The sequence below is a fragment of the Aphis gossypii genome, chromosome X (assembly GCF_020184175.1).
Source record: "Aphis gossypii isolate Hap1 chromosome X, ASM2018417v2, whole genome shotgun sequence".
NCBI classification, from domain to species: Eukaryota; Metazoa; Arthropoda; class Insecta; order Hemiptera; family Aphididae; genus Aphis; species Aphis gossypii.
This window is the reverse complement of record NC_065533.1, coordinates 43,109,813-43,133,546: the sequence shown is the minus strand read 5'-3', so window position 1 is coordinate 43,133,546 and position 23,734 is coordinate 43,109,813. Positions and strand designations below refer to the sequence as shown.

The following is a 23,734-nucleotide window of genomic DNA, read 5'->3' as shown; positions in this document are numbered from 1 at the left end:
TAACGAAAACGATAGACACGTTTTATTTATTTATTTTATTCTATACTATATATTATTATATAGTATACACCATTCGATCACAAACACTCATTCTGATCTATAATAAGTCTCGTGTCAAAAAATCACAGTTATGTCAAGTCGTTAACGTCTAAAACTGGAATAATTTCAATACTGCGTAGGTAGTAACGTGAAACGCCACTTCTCAGTTGCCAATGGGTTATCAGGACGGATTGTATAATAAATAATTTAACTACACACGAGTGCGATTCATTGCGGTAGACTTTTGCACACAAACGCTTCTGACGAAACTTCAAGTACGTATGTAATAGTGTACGACGGACGATGATCAAAACACTCATATTGGTTCTACGAGACACCTTTTCGCCAAAGTCGTACCGTTAAATAATTTAACGGCCGTGTTTACTTTTGCTTGGCTATCGCCGACGTTTTATCTTTCGTGTAAACTAAACCAGAAGCGTTAAAAAAACCACACCATCAACGCCGTTCACCAAATCATGTTATAGGATAAGTCCGATTATATCAGGCAAATATTGCTCTTATCGTTCCCGTACAATGTCGTACGAAAAATGTAAGCGAAATTATATCAGACAAACACGGACACGCGAATTCAAGTGATGATAAGGGTGCTTAGAATTTCGAATCCTGTATAGTAAAACTGTTTTTACTAATAATTCGTTTTTATTCATTTTCAGTTTACGTCGTCAAATATATATAAAAATAACGTCTAATACAATATAATACATTATAATATACAAGTTAGTTATCGTTTAAATATCAGAGTGTATTATCTTTTTTGAAAACAGTGAGTATTAATTTTAAATCACAACTCATAATTTTTAATTACATTGTTTGAAACGGAATACTTTTGAGAGACAGTAGATGTGGTAAATACGTCAACAGTGTTAAGCTAGTGTATGTTTTTTTATATTAATATAAATTTTAAGCTTAGATGAGCTCATGTACTGCAAGTCGTTCTTGGTGCTTAAGCACACATAATACTTATAGACAAAATATGACTGTACAAACACGCACGCCGTCGGCTATCATTAAAAATTGTCCCTGATAAATAATAAAACAATAGGTATTGCTTCGACAAAACAATGTGATGTTTTTCTATCTGTTTAGTTGAATCGTGGCTAATGAATGGGAATTTATTTTTTGAACGGCGATCGATATTTTCGTCCGTATAGGGAAAATCAATTCTAAACGTAATAATACATAGAACCGTCGTCGTCGAGTTGGGGGAATAGGCACTATAGTGTGTGGTTCATAAAGAAAATCGAATCAAATCGCAGAAAACATGTTAGACGAATGATTGTGTATGTGTATGTGCCGAGGAGAGAAGAAGTATGAAAGAAAAGGGAGAGACTTTTTTCTTATTTCTGTGCATCGAGTAAAATTCTCAAAGCGCTCGATGTTTGGATTATATTATTTAAACAAACGTATATCGTGGCTTTGTGTGTATTGAAAACGACGTCTATTGTTAGTCGTGGCCCCAATACGAAAGTTTTGGTTTGCTGTTGGAAGGAGAGTGCCAATTGTTCTACAATGACATTTTAGTCGGCGTGAAAAATTTTAACCATAGACAACAAACGCACTGTACTGGAGAAACTAGTATTTTGTTTTCTTCTTAACGGTCAAAACAAAGGTCTGGTTTTTATCATATTTCGTGTTGTTTCAAAGCACGACTTACTACGTATATATTATAAAACGTATAAGCGATGGTAAAATAAAATTCGATTAGTTGTTTAAAGATTGTATGGTAGCACGGTAAGATTCGAAATTCATAAAAAATAAAAAAATAATTTAATTTAATAAAGTTCAATAATATTACAAAACTACTATTCATTATTGGAACGTAATATGCTATAGTTATACAGTATTCGGTCGTATATACTTATTTATGAGCATTTTAAGTGTGTATCTAGTCAGTATAATCGTCTGATATCCATTATTTCAAGAGACTATAATATTATAAAAATGTTAACAAGTGAACGCGCATAAATGTCGTTTGCTTATTGGAATAGGTAATAATATAATAAATAACACTACCTACTTATCTAAATTCATCATGAGGAATGTATTAATTACCTTACATTGAAGGTAGAATGGAATTCATATTATATTTTCTCGGTAAATATTATGTAAATACCATAATACAGAATCGAGTTCTTTTCCCTTATGAAATTCCTAAGGTGTTGGTTAATATCATATCGTATTATTGATGTAGACTTAATAGTATAAATTTGAATAAAGAACAATTTTTTTCTTTCGATTAATGGTTATACCTACATATAATATTACGGCATAATATTATTTTAAAGCCATAAATTTGATTGAATTTTCTAAAGCAATTTATAGATGCTCATTTTTAACTAATTTCAAACGATTATTTATTATTATATAATATTATTCAATTTAAAACCACCAAACATTGTTTTCTGTAATATGTTTAAACATACTCGACGTGTATAGTATGTATTTTAAACTCTGAATTGCATAATGTATACATTGTATATGCACCTATATATTATGTATATATATTATATATACATATATATATATATACATATAATGTCACACAAAGATAGTGTCTACAATATTTTCTTGTAGAATTTCCATTTCCGAGACGTATGATTAGTAGCCATCGGCGTTGAATGCATGAATATAATAACTGTATCTAAATAAATTGAGTCTCTATTTTGGAATGGTAATGTTAAGAAAACTTTATTTCGGTCTTCTTCAGTCAAAACGAGTCAAACTGAACATGAATTCACATGCGACTTATATACTATTATTATAATAATAAAATATACATATATATTATATATATCTAGCTATAGTGCCAAATGCCAGAATATAAGAATAAATTCTCTAAAATCGACAGGTATAATATTTAATAATATTTATTATAATATTTCTGACGCTGCAATAAGAACTTATACACGCGCATACGGCGCTTCGTCATCGTCATACCGATACACAATAAGTTACGCGGTGTCGATATAAAGTTAAGTTTTTTTGTTGTTATTTTTATTTTATAAACATACGTAGAATAATAAATCCCGTTGGATCCATTATGGAAATGCTGTAGCAGAAGGGACATAACCTGCAGGCATAAATCGTACAATAGAAAAAAAACAACCAAAGTCGGGTCGGGAAAAAACCTAACACTTTCGCATAAACATCAAGCTATATACGTTTTCGGCGTTTTGTTATGTCATGTTTTTTTTTTTTTTAATACATAAATATTTTCTTAGCCAAAAATATCTGTTTTAGACCTTTTCGGAAGAATAGCTGTTCAGTAAAGAAAAAAAAATAGTTTATATTATATATTGGGACGATATTGCTGAAATCGGGAAGAGATTATCGTACAATACCTATAATAGTAAGCTGAAGCCGTTAAAAATGGCCGAAAAGCAACAGATATTATTGCAATGAATTTAAATGTGTTCGTAAATATTTTATATAATGAATACAAAATGGTCAAGCAAAACGAATAGTGAAAGAACACGAGTGGACAAGAAATTGAAAAAAAAAAATACCAGTTGGCAAAACTAAAATAAAGATACGATAAATATTTGATTAGCTGAAAACTCAATTAAAACAGTCAGCAATATTAACCGATTGCGTCTTAGAGCCGCGAGATAATAAAAAAATTCACTAAACTATAATTTTCAAAACAATCGCCCCATCAGTAATAGACCGAAAATGACTTAAAAATCTATATTATATAGTTACCTATTTACAATAATAATAAAAGCAAAAAAAAAACCCCGTGATCGAGTAAGAAAATTATATTCTATAAAGATTAAAATACAATCAAAATGTTATTGTGTTCGAAAATCTGAAATCAATAATATTGTTTTTGACATCATTATTTTATCTACGTATAATAATACGTGACAGTACTAACGTTGATTAAAACTGTTACAATCAACGAATCCTAGTCTAGAATGTTCTATAATACAATATTATTGTATTGCGAATACCTACCTAGCTATTATAGGACAGAGATTCTCTATTAAACCACGGCACTCTGATCGATGAGCCTAAAAAGATTTGATATAAATGAAAAATATGGGTCGACAAACATTGTGTAATAAAAAAATTGTAACAAAATAAACGCATAGGATAATGTTGGGTACAATAGCTAATAGTATAAAATTTCGTAATAACGGTGTTGATAAGTTTAATAATTATTATAATTAGTTTAATTATAAATAAAAAAAAAAGTATAAATAAAATCACTACACATTACGGATAAAATAGTAGTAAATTATGATAAAAATCGTTTAGCGTTCGGTTTTAAAATATATGTATGATTATGCTGTTTTTATGCCAAAAACACGATTAGTCTAAATATAAAAGTGCATAATGAGGGAAAAACGATTTCGGTACCTATTATAATTAATGTATTCAAAATATGTAAGGTTTATATTATCTTCTTTGATTTCGTTTAAGTTTCCAATATAAAAACATTTAAACCGAGTGAACATTTCACTTTTCAATCAATGAACATAATTATTATTATTTTTTAAATAATAAAAAGCAACAATAACGGTAATAATTCCACAAAATATTTAAATAAAAGAAGATAAATTCCAGAAAAAATATTATTTTTTGGTAAGTACCTATCAAATGTATTAGTTACGGTTTGTTTTCTCGGCAAGTTGATATTATTTATAAATTACCTACTTGACCCAAACTAAATTATGTATTTTTTTTTTATAATTCAAATATTTTTATAAATTATTATTAATTATCATATGATTGTTGTGTATTAGTAAACAATTTTACATGTAAAATGATTTGAATTTCATCACGGTAAGTGTCTTAGTGAATGTTATTTTTTTTACTAAATTTTTTAATACCTATGAAGTCCAAAAAGAGTAAAATAAAAAAGTAAATAAAAATACTGAGTACTTATGGTATAATAATATTGTATACATAATACTTACTATAAAATAAATAAATAATGGTATATGTGCACATACTGCACATTTTATATGCATACCTATTGTTATAGCCATACTACCTACGTATTATTTTTATACGACTAACTGAATTATAAAATTACCTTTCGGGTAAAACAGTAATAATTTTAACTGTTTAACATATTTTTATTTTTTTTTTTAATTTTCTATAAATGCGCGTGATATTTGTATTAAATTAATATTTTTAGTTAATTGTGTTTGAAACAATGACATATTTAAAATTGTCAATATCATAACATAATACGTATGCATGCGTTCTGTTGATTATAATTAAAATTTATTATTTTTTGATATGATTTCAATTAAACTCTTATAAGTAAACAATCATTTATCTATTTTTATCTATTGTGTGAGCAGCTCTCTCCAATATATTTATGTAAAATCAATAGTGCACATTATTATGTTACAATAACATAAATATGTATAGAAAAATGCATTTAATTATAATTACAAGTAGACTATGCTAGAGTATGGTACCTACTAGTTATAACATAATATAAATATTATATACTGAATAATTAAAAACCAATATTGTAATTTTAAAACATATGGTCTATCAATTTTTAAATAGATAATTTAATGAAATAATATTTCTCTATATTAGTTTGGTTTACTTATTTACTGTTGATCGTAATAATTAAGCTTGAGTTTATATTGAATAAAACAATGCTTGACTTCTTTTTTCAAATTTCAATTCAAAATTAATATTGTTTAATGTTTAAATAAATATATTTGTACAAAAACCAAATTGTACATTCGAGCTTTTCTAAATTAATATTTAGTATATTTAGGTCAAGTTTCGAATGTTTGTATAACCTATAGTATTATACTGCGTTTCTGAAAAACACACATAAAAGTTAGTTTAGTTGCCTACTTTAATTCCATGCACGGTGTGCACAAATACTCAAATACCGCATTACAATAATATTATTATTTTTATAGTAAAAAAAAAACACATTTTTGTCATTTCCAAACTAAGATTATTATTTGAAACGCCAAATGTATTATGGCATTTTTCATATAAAATTTGATGATGTACATTGTTTTATTCGTGTATCGAGACTTAAACAAGTAAAATTCTCATCAAAACGCCCAAAATTATTATACTGGACGTGTTCGTATAATGTTAGTGTATAATAGTAATACGATTTCGCTGCCCGTTGGTTGTATTCAACTGTACGCGTTGTCGCCAATTTACAGATGTCAACACCAATTTTGATTCATGTAAAACAACTTGTGTTCACTTTTGTTTTAAATCTAATCGACCGAGTACAATTTCTGACGTCGTCGATTTTTGAGCACATAAGACGGCTAATTTTATTCAGTATTTTTTTTTTTTTCTATAAAAATATTCAACTACAGAGACCGAATAAATATTATTGGATAACATATTATTATCATATTATTATTTTGATTAAATAAAAATTACCAATGATGAAAAACTAAATCAAAAACAAGAATTTATTTTCAACCAATAATTTCAATAGAAAAAAATCGTCAACAATGTATCTACGTATGAGGATTTATAATGTTATTCATTTTTTTATTTTAGAAACACACATTTGAGTTTCGTTATAAATGTTAACAATTTAGAATACATTCCCTTTTTAATAATATATACGAATTGTTCCGAAATAATATATATTTTTCGAATAATGGTTTCTTTTTTCCATATGATATTTCCCAATGCTTTTTATGTAAAAATGATGTATTTTCCTTTTTGTGACAATCACTGACCGGAAAAATCATACAGCTGATAATTTAGTAGTCGTATAATGTAATTGAAGAAATTTCCCAGCTTTTTCTTTTGTTACGCATGCGTGTATTTTATTTAATTTAGTATTTTCTATTTTACTAAACAAGTCTTAATGCGATAAGTTTTTCAATTTATTTACAATATCTGTATAGAATTTAATAAATATTGGTCACGAAAAAAAAAAAAATAATGCTACATTTAAACCCAAAATGTAATAAAAATATTTAAATCGTTTATCGTTTTATTTTAATAATAATTTTAGATTATACGCTGAGACAAATAATTTATTTGCAGTTGGTTCTATTAATGTATTTTTATCTCTTTCGCAACCGTTGAACAAAAAATGAGTTTTTTTAGCTCGAGACACTTTTGTGAACACAAAATATGATAAATTCAAGTAGTATAACCATCGAAAGCATGGAATATTTATCACTTTATCTCGATCAAAACTGTATGAATTTGGAGCTTGAAATTTATTTTGTTTGATATAGTAAATAATTCTTTTTTGTTCATATTATATTATGATGTATTTTATTTTACAAATAATAATAATAATAAAAAATGTAACTTTATGATTTCGTATAGTCATATTATAATATACTCGTATTGTAGATTTTTTTTTTTAAACATTTTAATCTCTTTGAAATAGTGCTGCTAGAAGCCCTCTTTCTGCGCCATACGCAGTTTTTGTTTGTTTATATCACGAAATTTACTTAATGTTTATTTTTTTTTTTATTTTACAAAATAAAATAATTCATTGTATGTTTATTTATTTTTTAATATACAATAATAATAATAATAATAATCTTTTATATCAATTAACATATTAGTTTGTAAATCATAATAATCATAATAATTTACGACATTTTCTAACCACGTTCAGTGAAATAATGTCAAAAATATTTTACCCGAATACTTTTATTTTTCATGTGCGTTACTATATTATTATCTATGATATAGTCAACTGAACTAATATCCGAATCGTTTTGTTTGAATGGAATGATTTATCTTGCTTTTAAGCTGTAAATAATAACACGGCACTGTCTTCGGTGAGCGAAGCGAGACGAGTGCTAAATAATCGTCAGTGCCAAAATAACACAGTACTGTATGTTATATCGTCTTGTGCGCGAGATGTGCAGAGATGAAAGAAGCGTGACGCCTAACCAACCATCGTTTCTGTGAGCTATTCTTTTCGTTAGAGTGTACTACAGGTATATAACTCACTATGATCATAATATCATTCATAGTAATTTTTTACTAAAATATTTTATAAAAAAACTCGCTAGTTTTCTATACATATTATATTTTTATCCAGAGCGCAATAATTACAAAAATATTGTCATTGTCTACGCGGATTTTTTTTTATTATTATTATTTGCAGTACCTACCGAAGTAAAATTTTTCCGTGTGTTTCATGGCGATACGCGAACCCATCTACGACGAATAGAATAACCAATACGAGAATCGCCGATAGATTCGATTGGTTTTCAAAAAGTAAATTCCCCAGAGTGGTTTGAAACACAATACGCCAATATTGACATACATTTACTTGAAACGTTTGTTAAAATTATAATTAAGTCGGAAGAAATCGTGTTTGCTTTTGAACGAAATGTACCCAGATACCTATACCAGTTGGGTATCCGCACTCATAGTTAAATACAGTTGTATATTATATACCTGTAGTATATGCGTCGGTATTTATCCGAATTGAAGTAATTTATTAACAGTGCAGTTTTCATTAACTCAACGTCCGAATAGACTTTTCGTTTTTTTTTTTTTTTTTTTGGTTTATTTTATGCTTGCCCGTTATTTACGGTTACATGGTTTTGTTTTTCCTCAAACGGCGAAGGTCATGTAAAATACTGTACGGTAAAACGCGCACTATTAAAATGCTATGTCGTTATAATATTGTACCCCGGCTTGAAACTGATACTCGCGATAAGTATAATTTCAACAATGACTTACCATTTCGTGTCATGTATTACCTTTACGGTCTCAGGTACGATGTCGAGGTTTGACTCGGAGCGAAAAAAATATGAGTAACATTTGAGTACAAGAAAGATTTATATGAAATTGTTCGTGTTAATTTTTTTTTTTTTTAAACGCGTTATACGATTAAACGGCATACGTATAGTTGTAACGCAACAGCGCGTTGTCGAATGTCGTTTTTCGTGTTTGTATAATATGCTCATAACCATTATAATATACAATTCCCGAGGCTCATAAACACGATGCACGCGGTTAATTCGAAGTTATTTCAAAACAGTCGGTCATGTCAAATTTATACTTTACCGTACGACGAGTACGAGTACTACACGTTTGTAGTGTTGTTTGTACACACACACATCACAATAAAATTCGAATAAAAAATAATGTTAGGTAAGGAAAGTATTAAAGTTACGTGAGGCGGAGAGATATAGGGGCATTAATAAAGAAAAATCATTTTCAGTAAAGTAATTTGTTGTATTTTCATATAGGTATGTAGTACTGTGCCTGTGAGTATACGTCATCGTCGTGTGTAATATATTTTACCGCTTGTGGTCTGAAAAGCAATAATCTCGTAATACGATTTTGTTTTCTCCGAAAGGGTGAGCGGGAGGAAACGGCGAAAGAGAGACCGAGTGACTGCGAGTGAGACGAAGATACAGAGAATGAAAGAGGGAGAGAGAGAGATAATAACGTCGAGAGGCCAAACTATATATGTTATATTATAAGAGAACGCTTCAGCAGGGACCGCCACCACAGACCAAAATGTAATTACGTGATAGGATTTTTGTATAGGATTATTATTATTATGCATCGATAAGGACGAAAAAGAGGAACGGCCGAGGGGAGCGGCGGCCGCGGAAAACTGGCTGGTTGAGCCCTAGTTACACGATAGTGTGTGTGTGTATTATAGTGGGTCGCCGTACAATAAACTTGAGATAATCGCCGACGACTCTTTCTCTCCGCGTGCGTACGGTGTGCGTCCGGAAAAGAGACGGAGCTGTGTGGCGCAAAGTAGGAGACGCGACCGTGCGGAGAAAATAAAATAAACTCGGCTTTCCGGAGTAACAAACTGCGAGTATAAGGACGGTTTATAGTATTACGTCGTGCCGTATTATACGGATATAATGCTATATCCGATCCGCGAACGTATATGGAGGGGTGACGCGTTCGCTGCTGCAGGTTTTTGGGCGCTGGGTGTGGTCGGCCGAACCGCACGTCGTCGGCCCTTCACAATAAAATGTATTTTTATATTATTATGTGCCGTACGGCCGCCGAAAGGAAAAATTTGATTACGCGAAAAACGTCGGACCGGACCAGATGGACCGGATGACGGTGTGTCATCGGGACAGCACGCAAATAGAGGTATATAAGGGTGAAGTTATTACGTATATATTATTATTATTATTGTTGCGTAAACGCCGGATTTCTATGTAATATCCGGGCCGGCAGCACCGTCGTCGTGACGATAGTATATTATTATAATGATACTGTCGTATATTTTATATCGAGTGATCTGATTTCGACTGTGTGTACGTTATTTTTCGATTAGGTTTCTGTGTACGCTGTTGATTTTTTTTTTTTTCATCAAGTTTGAGTTTATTCTGACAACTCGTTTTCACTAGATATAGATCAAATACATTTGCTTACAATTTTTTAGCGTTGTGTTTTTTTTAAATTCTAAGCACTTGGACCGCGACGACAACGACGACTCAAGCTAAATATTTCTCGCAATTTTACTTTGTTCCACTACACTTTAAAATAATAAAATACTACGCTTATGGTTTTGAAAGAGAAATTAAAAACAAACATTTGCATTAAGCCATTATAATAAAAAGTTACAAAACGGGTAGTGTAATGTAGGTAGGTATTATAAGTAAATGCTTGAAATTTTGAACGATAATCGATTATTAATAAAAATTGAAAAATTGAATCGAAAAATTAGTTTTGCCACATGCGATTACCCTCAGCTATAAAGTATAGACGAGCGTTCCGCCGGCGTATTTATGTACCGCAAAACCGCGACCGAGTAAAAACCATTGTTTTGCGAAATGATATAATAATCGTTTGGATAATGATGACTACAACAACAATAATATTATGACAAAAACAACAACAACAATAATAATATGATGTGACTGTCGCGGTGTCGATCGGTCGTCGTTTCAGACGATTTACATACCTACAACCGATAATAATGATATTATATTGTTGTTTACCCGCTCTGGGCACACATATTTTATCCGTCGGAATTGCGATTTATAATAACATATATTATTTAGAGGTTATTATTATAATAATATATATAATATAATGGTGATACGAATTTTTTCGGCGAGCGTTTCGCGTGCCGCTCCGCGCACGCGATTATATGCGAACCCGACAGCGTGCAGCGCCGCCGTATCAATAATTAAACGTTCGGCGTTTTTATTGACAGCGAATTATCATGCATCATTTATAATCGGCGAGCGAATAAAATACCCCGACGGCCGATCGCGTTCACCTATATATGTGTGTGTGTGTGTGTGTGTGCTCGATTCCAACGTGTGTTCGAAAAACATTTCGCCAGCTGAATAATATCTGTTCGACAAATTAGTATCTATATTTAAATTTAATTTCCGCCGGTCGTCCGCAATCGTTTACGCTACGGTAAATAATGAATTCGTCCCATCGGTAAAATATATACGATTGAATGCGTATAGGTAAATAGCGGGCAGGCGCGGGTAAAAAAAAAATACCGAAAACAAAACGGCGTCATCGACGTCATCGTGTGATAATGCAGTTCGGGACCCCGGCAGACGCATTCGAATCGAACGATAATGGAATAGGAATACTAAATTGTCATATTATACTCGGCAACGACGTAGACAATAATAATATTATTATGCTTTATTTTGCGCAGCGGTCTCCTCGTCTCAGTCGTAATAACGAGCATAATATTATAACACGTATAATTAGGGTTAGGATGTTCGAATGATGAAAAAATGTATGAATATGTATGCACTAATGCGCTAAAAAACGGTTAAATATGCACGAAAAACGTGAAAAATATGCATTAAAAATAAAAAAAAAAATGTGGACAAAACAAATTCAATAAATTTATAGAGACAAATTTAATTATTAACAAAATATAAACAAATCGGGCCGAAACTATTTTTGTGTGCTAGTCTTATTATTATAAAACTAATGTATTTTTCACCATTTTGCATCCAACCTGACCGTCGAATATGCGCCACTTAAAAACATAAAAAACGCACGAATTATGCTACACTTATTAATAAAAAACGCTAAAACAATATGAGATTATATGCAAAATAAAATTTCGATATTTTGAATAATATAGATATCGTGAAACACATTTTTATACAAAAAATGGAAGCTATTGGACAACTTAAAAGAAATATGCAAAATCATAAATATCATAACCTTACATATTATCACAATACCCGTCGCGATAATTAAACAAGTGCAGTCGTAGATATCTGCGTTTACTTAAGACGATGCGCGTACATTGAAAATAAATCGAAATACCGGTAGGGCAAGCGGCTCTCCGGATGAGGGCATCATATACGATAATTTGATAAACTCATCATAATATATAGTCAGGTGCGTGTGTACTGTGTATTATCTATTATAATATTGTAGGCACGCGGTAACGCTGTCACCGACTTGCATACTAATCGAGTTGAATAATACAAATAGGTACCAATATAATATTGCCGTATTCAACATTTCAACGTCGTAATAAAACATAAAAAGACGCATCAAATGCATTAACATAAAACGTGCGCGCATCTCCGATAACCATTTTCAACTGCACTTTGTCGGCGCGGCAGATAGATATGAATTTGTTATGATACGCCTGGCCCACGACCCTCGGCGCATACGAAGGGGTTGGTGTGGTACTTAGACCCACCCAACCCTCCACACTGTCGCTTTTATCTTTTTTTTTAGTGTCATTTTGATATTTTAATTTTATTACAACCACTCTTTTGAATAACAATTGTTTTTAATACAATAATACCTATTATAATAGTCTATGATAAGTTACAGAAAATTGATTATGGCGCAGTGGATAATATTTTCGCGCAATATCAATTGCAAAATTAAAAATATATAGGTAAATCCCCTATATGGAAGGCACGGGGTTGATCTGAGCATTAATAGATTTAGGAATTCCATCGCACGCAATATTATAATTGTGTAACGTACTCATAGTGTGGTTGGCATCATACTGAGGAATCAAACGTATAGGTTTTCTTATAGTTTGTGTAACCGTAATAAAATGATATGTGTACAACTGACCACGAGTTAGTGCGTTAACTTTTTATTTTATTTTCTCATTAACTATATATTTATATATACTATAGTCGTTGTTATTAGCATATAGTATATGGCAAGTTTGCCAGTATAATAATTGTGTAGATAATATTATTATTTTTTTCTTACTCGTTTGTCCCTCTTCTCAAACCCTTAAATCATACGTCCGCGTCGCTGAACCCGCAACCACCGCGGTAGGTATCATGATCGTATGACAATAATAATATTGTTAGTATACAGTTCGACTACCACAACAACAACAAACTGTTGGCAGCAGACTTTGCAGCCCGCGCCCGTATGTTGAATACCACCGCAGTCGCGTCTCCGTCTCGCAGGTGGGCCCAGTACCGAGCACAGTCTTTATACGTCACACTATTTTATGCGTTTTACATATTATCTCGTATCGTGAGCATATTATAATAATATCACGCTATATTATTATTATATATGTGTGTACAGAGACGGTTTGTCCGTGCCAAGTCGTATACGGGACGCACGACGCGGCGTCATATTATTGTTATTATCATTATACTCGTATATTATTATAAATACGAATTTCGTAGATTAACCCGGTCCCCTGTGAATAATTTTAATACGAACGACCCGCGTAAACTCGTATTATACGTGTACATCAACAAGACTGTTTGGGTGAAAGAGGTGGCCCACCTGTACATAAATCAGTACCCATAACGTTCCGTGAGTACGCCGCCGCGGGAGGGCGCTCGGTTTTTTGATATTTACCAGGAGCTATTAATCAAACGATACCGAGGCGTATCCTTTAAGGACGCGCGCGTTTTCTTCATATATACGCCGCCGCCGCGGTCGCCGTGTATCCCGTCCCGCGCTGCCGGACGAAAATGATTACTGAATCCACAGAGATGACAAATTGCCAGTGGGTAGTATACGTATTATATGTATCGTATTGTAACACACGAAACTCCACGCTGGTGGATGTTATTGTCATGAAACCTCCGGTCGCGAGGGGGGTGGGAAGAAGATTGTATCATGTTAATGCGACGGCATTATAACGTTACGTCCCTCATAATATATATATATATATACATCATATACGTGCAGGTGGAAATATAAATAAATGAAAAGAACGCGGTGTGAACTATATGAATAAAAAAAAAAAAAAAAAAAAATAGTAATAATAATAATTCCCAAAATGCATTTAAATAACGTTTATTCACGTCTGTACTGTATACGCATTCAAATACGTAAATAGCGTATTGAACGGACGTTTGTACGAACGTCTAAATATTATGGTGACTGGTCAAAACGATGACATATCGGTGTACATAAACGTTCTGGTCTTGGTTTCGTTATTTCGAGATTATTACTATCGGTAAGATGATAAAGTCGTACGATAATGTATTCTATACCAGTACAATGTAGGGCCCAGGGACGTATGCCAAATGTATACCGTAGGACGAATGTTAAACGAGCGAGTTTAAAAATTTTATCGTTATAATTCCCGAGTTTCTTTGCAGAGTTGTTTCTAATATTTTTGGTAAAGCCCATTTTTTACGTCTGTATCATTTTAATAATTTGTAATTTTATTAGCCTTACTCGGACATACATTTAGTTTTAGAAATTTAAAAAAATATATTTTGATACAAAATTGACTATCAATATTTTTTCATACGTATTATTATAAAAAATTAACTAGGAAAATAAATACAACATATAAGATTATATCAGATCATCTGAAACACAGATAGTTGATTATTTGATTGATAGTTGTAATTAATTTCAGTATCAAAAAAAAATATATTAAAATTTAAAATTTATAAAATATTAAGTACTTACAAAATTTCACAAAAAAAACATTGTTGAGGTGTAGTCCTCTTTGTAGTGCACTCTAGGGAATGTTGTTCGTTTAAACTAGAACGGACATAGACTGTGTTGTATAAAAACTATTTTTAATTTGAGACGTACACTGTTACGAGCCATACCTATTTTTAAAGATGCACTCGGGACATTATTCAGGTTTCATTTTAGGATGCACTCGGAAGATCCCCCGTAGGACGATTTCCGATTACGACAACCATGGTTGTCAGAAAACGATATAGTAATTATATTTCTCTGCAGTAATAACCGTGTCCACGGTAATATGGCATGTATAACCTAATAGTCAGGTACGGTGGCGAGTGCATGCTACACAACTATCAAATAAAAACTGATGTCTTCTATAATGGATCACATATTGCTTGCAGGACGATACGTTCGTATGTAACGGGTCGCGATATAAAATATACTTTTTATGAACCATCTCGATTGCAAACGTTTGTCTGAAGGGAATATTATATAATGCGTATTATTATTATTATAAAGGGATCGATGATAATAATTAATAATATATTATTAAAAAAAATCGGGTGGTGACGGGTCACACCCAACACACAAAAAAACGTATAATCGCTAGCATGCCAGAATCGAAAGATAGCTGTTAGAAAAAAATACGAATTTTTTTCTGTGTATTTTTGCTGTTTAGTTCCAAAATTTATTCGATAATACTATTAAAAGAAGAATATTATTCAGTCGTTCATTACCAAACAAAAAATTCTGTTTTAAATCATCTAAGTAAATTTGCTTATATAATACGTATTTTACATACTTAATTAACAATGTTTCTTAAAAGATAAAAACAATGTATAATGTATATTATTATTCACTGATGTTTAGGGTACGTTTTTTAATAATACACTATTAATTATTAAAGGGACAAAAATTATAAAATTTAGAATAAAGAAAACAAAAAAACATACTTTAATCTTCTTAAAATGGTTTAGAAACTTGAGAGTAAACAATTAATATTTTATTTTTTAATTTGTATTATATATTTTATATCCTGTAAACATTGTCTACACAGCTTACCGACAAAAAGTTTATCCGAGCCAACTATTTTGTTTCTAGTAGATACATCACAAAAAAAAATAAAAAAAAAATACGGACGCTTTGGATTTCTCGGATTATTTGATATTTTCTTATTGAGGGCTTCGAACCCTTTGAATACGTTCCATCATCGTTAGATAATCGATTTTCATTCGCAGATAACTTAAAAGCATTTATTTGATGGAAATTACTATGCGTCGTCAGAAAGGAACGCTGCCGCAGCCGCGTGTATGGAATAACGTTTTTACGTATTATATCGATGATATCTTCATTCTCTCTTTCTTTTTTAGGGAACCAAAGGGTTCTCTTAGCTATGCAAACATATAAATAATAATAAAAATAAAAAAATGGGGTTGTATACAGGACAGTAGATTAAATAGATGAAAGCGTATACAGAATTGAATATCATATTTTTGAATAAAAGTGTTTTTCATAAGTCGTTACTCATTAAGGTGGAAATAATACAATATTTATTTAGGAACTGCTGAGTAGTAGTACATATATATTATACACGTGCAATTTTCTTAAAAATTCCAATATACATGGTGTACCAGGTCTATTCAATAAATATAGTAGCATTTGTAATGACATTTTATTAAATAGTCTTGCTACACCTTATACATATATTATATTATATTATGTAAATCGGTAATTTTACTGTGATCATATTTTATACAAATTATAACATAATATATTATGGACCTATATAATATATAAAACAAGTAAAGTAAAAATAATTTTAAATATATATATATAAGTATTTATTAAATGCCCATGATTGTACTTCAACATTTCATTATTATCAATAGATAAATACCTATTTGTTGATATTTTTCAGCCGACCTACGAATCAATAATAACCATTTAGTTAATAATTACATATATACACGTGATGTAAGACATTGTATAGAAATTGATGTAATAATTACACGGAAGGCCAAACACGACTGATATTTAGAGACGATGTGCGTTGTACTCAAAAGCCATTCACTATAGTAAAAGGAAATAGATGAAACACGTTTATAACATCCCTCCCCGTTAAAAGGGGTATTTTATCGGTTCGCATCCCACTCTCTTTCTCTCTAATCTCCAATACCGATTACGGTGTATTATACAACATCAATTATTTTTATTATTATTGCTGGGCTTGGCACATCTATACATAGTTATACAACTGCGTAGTTCAGATTTACGAACCCCTAAAAACCACTGTTAATAACAACAGATGGTATCATCTCATTTGCTTTTTGCGTATTAATTATTATGACTATATCAAAACCGTTTCGATTTTGTAAACGGCTTTCATAAAGTCATAGCATTTTTGTAGCGGGTTTCCAGAAAATAAATTACATCAATACGACAGTTGTATTGGGGTATAAACAGCCATGGTTTATATTATGGACATTTCATTTGCTAAAAGTTTCATATTAATGATAATGGTAAATATACATTTTTTTGATCGGCACTAAGAGTATTAATTTGTATACAGTCATCTTCTGAGAAAATAATTCAACACAATATATATATTATACACATTGATATAAACTTATTTTAATACTTTGAACGTATGATTTATGGACGTCCAAGTGTTGCGTATAATCATTTACATTTTAAACATACCATCACTACACTGTGTACCTATAATTGTATGATGTTATTATATATCGTTTAGAAATTACTAACAATAATTGACCATAAGCTTTTGTAAAGAACACGAATGTTCGTTTCCACGCGATACGAAGTACCTATGAACGAATGCAAAAATATGTTCCGTTACACAATTTGTTTAATGGATTAAATGACATGTGAGGGTGGTGCAGCATACTCAGATGGTATTGCTAGTGCGATATTCCATATATTAGTAGGGATCATTGCATGTCTAAAAACAATACATTACTCGTTGATAAAAAAAAAAATAATAATAATATGATGATAATAATTATATAAATTTTATTTAATATTACGTAATATGTAAGTATACAATCGAATATCGAAACGCGTAAATAAGCGACGCCGTATTGACCGTCGAGAGAGTTTAACGAAAAACGAATTTGGCGCATTACCTACCTATTTGTTTGGTATTTTTTTCCTTTTTTTTTTTTATTTTGGCTGAAAAACGATTCAACGCATTTTTGCCTTTTTTTTTTCTCGTCTCGATCGAACAATAGTCGATGTGGTGTGTCCGCCTATAATAAACTGCCCGTGCGGCCAACTGTACCGTCATCGTACCGACACGATAATAAGGGATGGACAAAACGCCGACACAGCATTTTGTCACCGTCGCCGAGTGGGTTTGTCGTCATCCAAATGATACTATTGAATATATTATTATCATACGATATACACGCATAGGTATCTATGCACCTATATATACTACCAATATCAAAAAGAAAACAAATCATTGAATAACTACGGTCTACCGTGTTTTCGGGACGGCAACGACTTGTAAATTTATTTTACAAATTGCTATCCGCCCCTTATACTAGTAAAAATAAAAAAAAAAATTCACAAAAAAAAAATATATATATATACTAATGAAACTTGACTCGTCTTTCTGCACCACCTCCGAAACTATTCGGATATCATCGCAGTATTCAGCGGTACCCTACCCTTGCTCTTATGTATATGTATGTGTCTCTATATACATATACATAGTATATTATATACCTATTGGTGATTTATCAAAGCATCGCCGTCTCCCCCTCCGTTGCCACTGTACCGGGGCATTTTATCAAAAGATTAATTATGCTGCCACAGTTAATGTTACTATACCCTACCATACCCAAAAGCCTTTCCTCTGCCGTCCTCGGGACGTTTATAGAATAACAATAATCCTCCCGCAAATTACTCCGGGCCGTTCGTCAAACCCGCGCGGATTAAATCAAATTAAAACGCCCATTAGTTATTTACTAAAAACACAACGACCACCGTGCTTTCGGAAATACTTTGAAAGCATACGGAATTTTCCGAGCACATGGTATAATATTAATATTCTTACATTATCGTTATTCTGTAAGGGTTTAATACTTGTCCTATTATATCTATGACTAAGATAGAAAAAAAGACGGTTATTCGTAATGCTTGTAAAAGACATTTTTAAATAACCGAAAAACTCATAAAGTTTCGTTTATCCCATTTGTAGATTGAAAATCGAAAGCGGACGTTACTTTAAACGTTCGATTTTCAGTACTTTATTGCTATGTCGATCAGAATAAGTTACTGCGGAGAAACGTAAGCTAAATTTTAATTAAATCAATATAGTACCTAACGTCTAACAGTATTTTTTTTATTAATAAACAAAGTTCAAATTAAAAACGTTGGTATATCTACCAATTGCAATGTTTTTTTTTCATTATATTTTTCATACATGTATGCATGCAGAAACACGTTACTCGTAATTGGTTGTTTATCTAACTAAATTTTAGAATTTAAATAAACTATCTAAAAAATGTTTTAACTATTTCTCTTAGAATTCTTATTATCAGTAATATAATCTTTATACAAATGTATATTATTTTTGTTGTAATAAAAACAAATTCTATGACATTTTTATTTTTATTTTGACAACAACAATTAGTTAATATCAATTAATTTTGTTTTATAGTTATCTAATAAAAATACATTTTTGATTATCTTAAATAAAATTTATTGTAAATTTAAGATTTGTATCATGTAATAAAATCAAATTATTAAATTTGTATGAGAAATTGCTAAAGGTTATTTTAAATAAATGTTTTATGATAATATTACTATTACACTTAAATGATATTATATTTTACAATAAAATATAATAAAATAATTTACACAGTTAAATTTTTACAAGACATCATACATTATCTGTTATATTTTTTGGTAATTTTCTTATGTTTACTCAATATAATATATTAACTAATTTAAATTATATTAGCAACTTCAGCAATGTTATTTATTTTTATTATTTTTTTAAACTTTTTACATTATTAAAAATAAGTCACGTTCAATTTGTTTCGACTAATTACCCATGTTAAAAATAAGACTAATCAATGTCATTTTTTTTTTTTTTTTTTTTGTAACCAAGGATTTATTTAGATTTTTAAAACTGAAAATATTTGGAAGGTTATTTTGAATAAAAAAATAGAATAAAATAGTTGAAACTTTTTTTTTTTTTAATTCTTGACATATTTACAGACATTTGCAGTGTTTCTATGCAGACATATTATACTTTATATATTTGGTTCATTGTTTCAGGAGGAAGACAAATGGAGAATAAAGACCGAACGTTTAACGTCTTATTTCTCACTTCCGTCAGCCGTTTATGGATCAATAATCAATATAAAAGGACAGAACGGAATTGGACAACCGACGAATTGATTATATAGAAATGAATCGAGTAAAAATAATTAATCGTACCGATTTTCTACAGATTTAGTGAATCGGCCTACCTACTCGATGTCTCCGAAGTCGGGCCTCGAACGCTCGTTCTCTCCGAATGTTGTCGAGCAATACATATTACGCTGAGAGAATTCTGCAGATTGTCTCGGCTACATCACTATACTCGTATCGAAGTCGTCGTCGGGACATCCACGACAGTTATAAACAGTTTAACGTGTCACACGGTATAGTTTTTGAACTGCGACTTATCAGACAAATCGGATTTGTCGTTCCTTCCCCTCGTCGGCCCGTATATATGTATTGTGCTTTGTGTCGAATATCGTGGCGGTGTTTCTAATTATAGCAGCTGGACGTTCGGACGTAGGTGTATTATATGGACGATACGTGGTTCTCATAAAAATTGCTGAACTCCGAAATGTATACGATCTGTGGCCATCGGAATTAAGTGCCTACTTTCTATTGTGAACACAAAACGTATAAAATAGGTAATACGTTAACAGGGACAGTGCAGGCGCGTTTGGCGAACGCAAGTCGAGCGCGGATTGTTTATGGCACACGAGGAACAGTTACTGCACATAAGCGTACCTTAGTGTCCAATTACATTTAATTGTTGCACGCACCCTATTCATCTTGCTTCTCGCCTCTAAGATATCTTTTTATATAGGTACTAGTCTTGTATATTATATACTATATTATAAAGTATTACCACAGTTTATAACACTATTGTTTATAATCAATGGTATTACGTAGGTACACGATTCGTTTCTGTTATGACCTTGACATCCGATAAACTCTAAACGGCGAAACATTGGCGATAGACTTTTCGATTTCGATCGTATGCGATATGTGGGGAGGGGGTGGTAGTAGAGGTAGTTTTTTTTCAAATTCCAATCCGTTTTTACAATAGCGCCGCGACATAAAAATGTTTACGAAAATTCAGTGGAGTACACAATAGATACACGAAATAAACAGGTTCACAAGAAACGTATACCGAATGAAGCAAATGAAAGGGAGATTAGACATTACGTTAAGCGGTAAACGCTTTGGTAATAATGTATTATGAACTCTTACTACTACTACGTAATTCGTTAGTTGTTTTTAATTGAGACGCCGTTTTACGTATTAAACGGGTTCTAATTTAAAGGTCACACGAATTGACTTCCAGCGCGTTAAGTAACGTATCTAATATTCGCCAACGAAACGAAATTAAACGATAAGGCACCGATCACGACAACGGAGGTATACTTATACCTCACAGCGAAACATATTATATTATTATGGTTCAATTGGACTGTAAATACAGATTGTGAAAAATGTGCACGACAATGCCGCCGGTGATAAACTATTATATATTAGTAGTTATAGTCGATTTCGAGTGCATGTGTGATTTAAGCATGTCAGGTGACACGAAGGGTCAAGAAACTTAAATATAGTGATATTATATAAGCAGGCACTTTATATACTGTTATTATAATAGCTCATTAATAGTTTAAGTAGGTAACAGTTTTTGAACACTGCATATAACATAAATGGTCATTTTATCGATCAAAACACTGCACAATTCGCGATGACGTAAAATATATTATACAAACCAGCAACCGAAATTATTTTAAAATATACTTATTTTTAAAATGAAACATAAGAAAATTCAAACACATCAAAGATACAAGCAACTATAAGTACTAACTCTAAAATAATCCGATACTGAGATTATCCTGAGCGTATAATTAGGTGTCAGAGATTGGAGCGATAACGATAGAAGCGATTAGATATGTATTATATGTTTCAAATTAGTTTTCTGAAAGTCTGAAACTTTTCAAGTGTGCATAGAAACATTTTCAAGAAAAAATCAGTGAGAAACATTAAGCAAAGTTCTTTTGGGTAAATCCCAAGTGGAATTATATTGCTAAAAAATAAGAATAAACTTTATGAATAAACGATTGGTCAAATTTATTTTTGCTTGGCCTATGAACCATATCTCTGTGGATTTAAAATTGATTTCTTACGGCACCGATTTAAAATACTCGAAATGACATTTTTCGTTTGTAGTATTGAATCATTTAGGGATATTTATTTACATTGTTGACCATTTGGCGCCCATTCTACGTCCAAACAAAGTGATAAAGTTAAGAAAGAGGGTGTGTATTATATAGTTGTGTTACTGTTTGAGAAATAGAGTTTTGACTGTCCGTGGCAGACTCCGATGGCGACATATTTTGTCTAACGGCTGCGGTGAATAATGTTTCCGAGTGTTGTCACATATTTTTGGCCACTGATCCGTTTCCGATTATAGTCTAAGCCAATTTTTTCCCGTTTATTTCCGTCAAAAAAACTGCTGTCTTATCGATAAATTAATATACAGTTGGTTTCTGATACGATATACTGATGTAGTTACCTACCACTAATGAACATTTGCGATTCAGTGAGAGGGAGAAAAAATATGCGAATAATTAAAAATTCAATAAACGTGTGCATAATAATATAATAACGCATCGGGACGTATAAACGAGTAAATTAGATTTGATCGCATTTTATCATAATATTATTATATTTAAATAATACGCAACTATAACAAATAATATACCAAAAGAGTAAAAATATTTTTTTTTAATCGTACGAGAACCATAAATTTATAAATTTGTTATACATTATTATAGTTATCTATAACTGCAGATATCTGTTTGATCATATCGAACAACACGATTTAATTATACCACCAACGCAACTGATCAAAAACATATAATATAATTTATTGCTATTCTATAGCACTACCAGTATTTTTTTTTTCTAGTTTAACGTCAAAAGCGTCTTTTATTGATTCACCATTAAATTCAACATCACATTACGTGTAATTTTTATGGTTATGACTAAACGTAATTTAAATAATTTTGTATTTGCACTTGAAACTGCAGCTCCCTGTTATTCGATATCAACGCAGTTATTCCATTATTTTTTGATGGGCATACATTTACAATGAGTTTATGGGCGATCGAACGTCACGCGTATTTTTACACGTAGTCGCGACTTTTTTGAACTTTTCGACGAACCGGTCGCTGAGCAGTATAGGCTTAATCTCCTATCGTTGTTTATGGTGTTGTAAGAAAAGTTCGGGAAAGCGTCGCACGGGGAGTTGAGTATAGTAGGCATCGTGAGTATGTGATTTTGCAGACGGCATATCGTATGGGAGATCGATATGGGGAAAATCAATGTCAGGAAAAAAATACCTATACACTTATTTTAGTTACAGCTTAGTAGTAAAACCAAAGTTTCTCAAGCAATAGTAAGTAATTCTCTCCCATACTCCCGGCGCACCTCCTCGTATGATTATACCCCAGTCGCTATTTTACCGGGCCTATACCTTCTTTAATTCAAACACATAGGCGTA

General features: G+C 31.3%; 1 protein-coding gene across 3 annotated transcripts in view; it reads right to left on the bottom strand.

The window, feature by feature from the left end:
• LOC114126340 (neurotrimin-like) overlaps positions 1-23,734 on the bottom strand; it is a 168,711-nt gene that overhangs the window by 40,347 nt on the left and 104,630 nt on the right. The gene's annotated exons all lie outside the window — the stretch shown is intronic.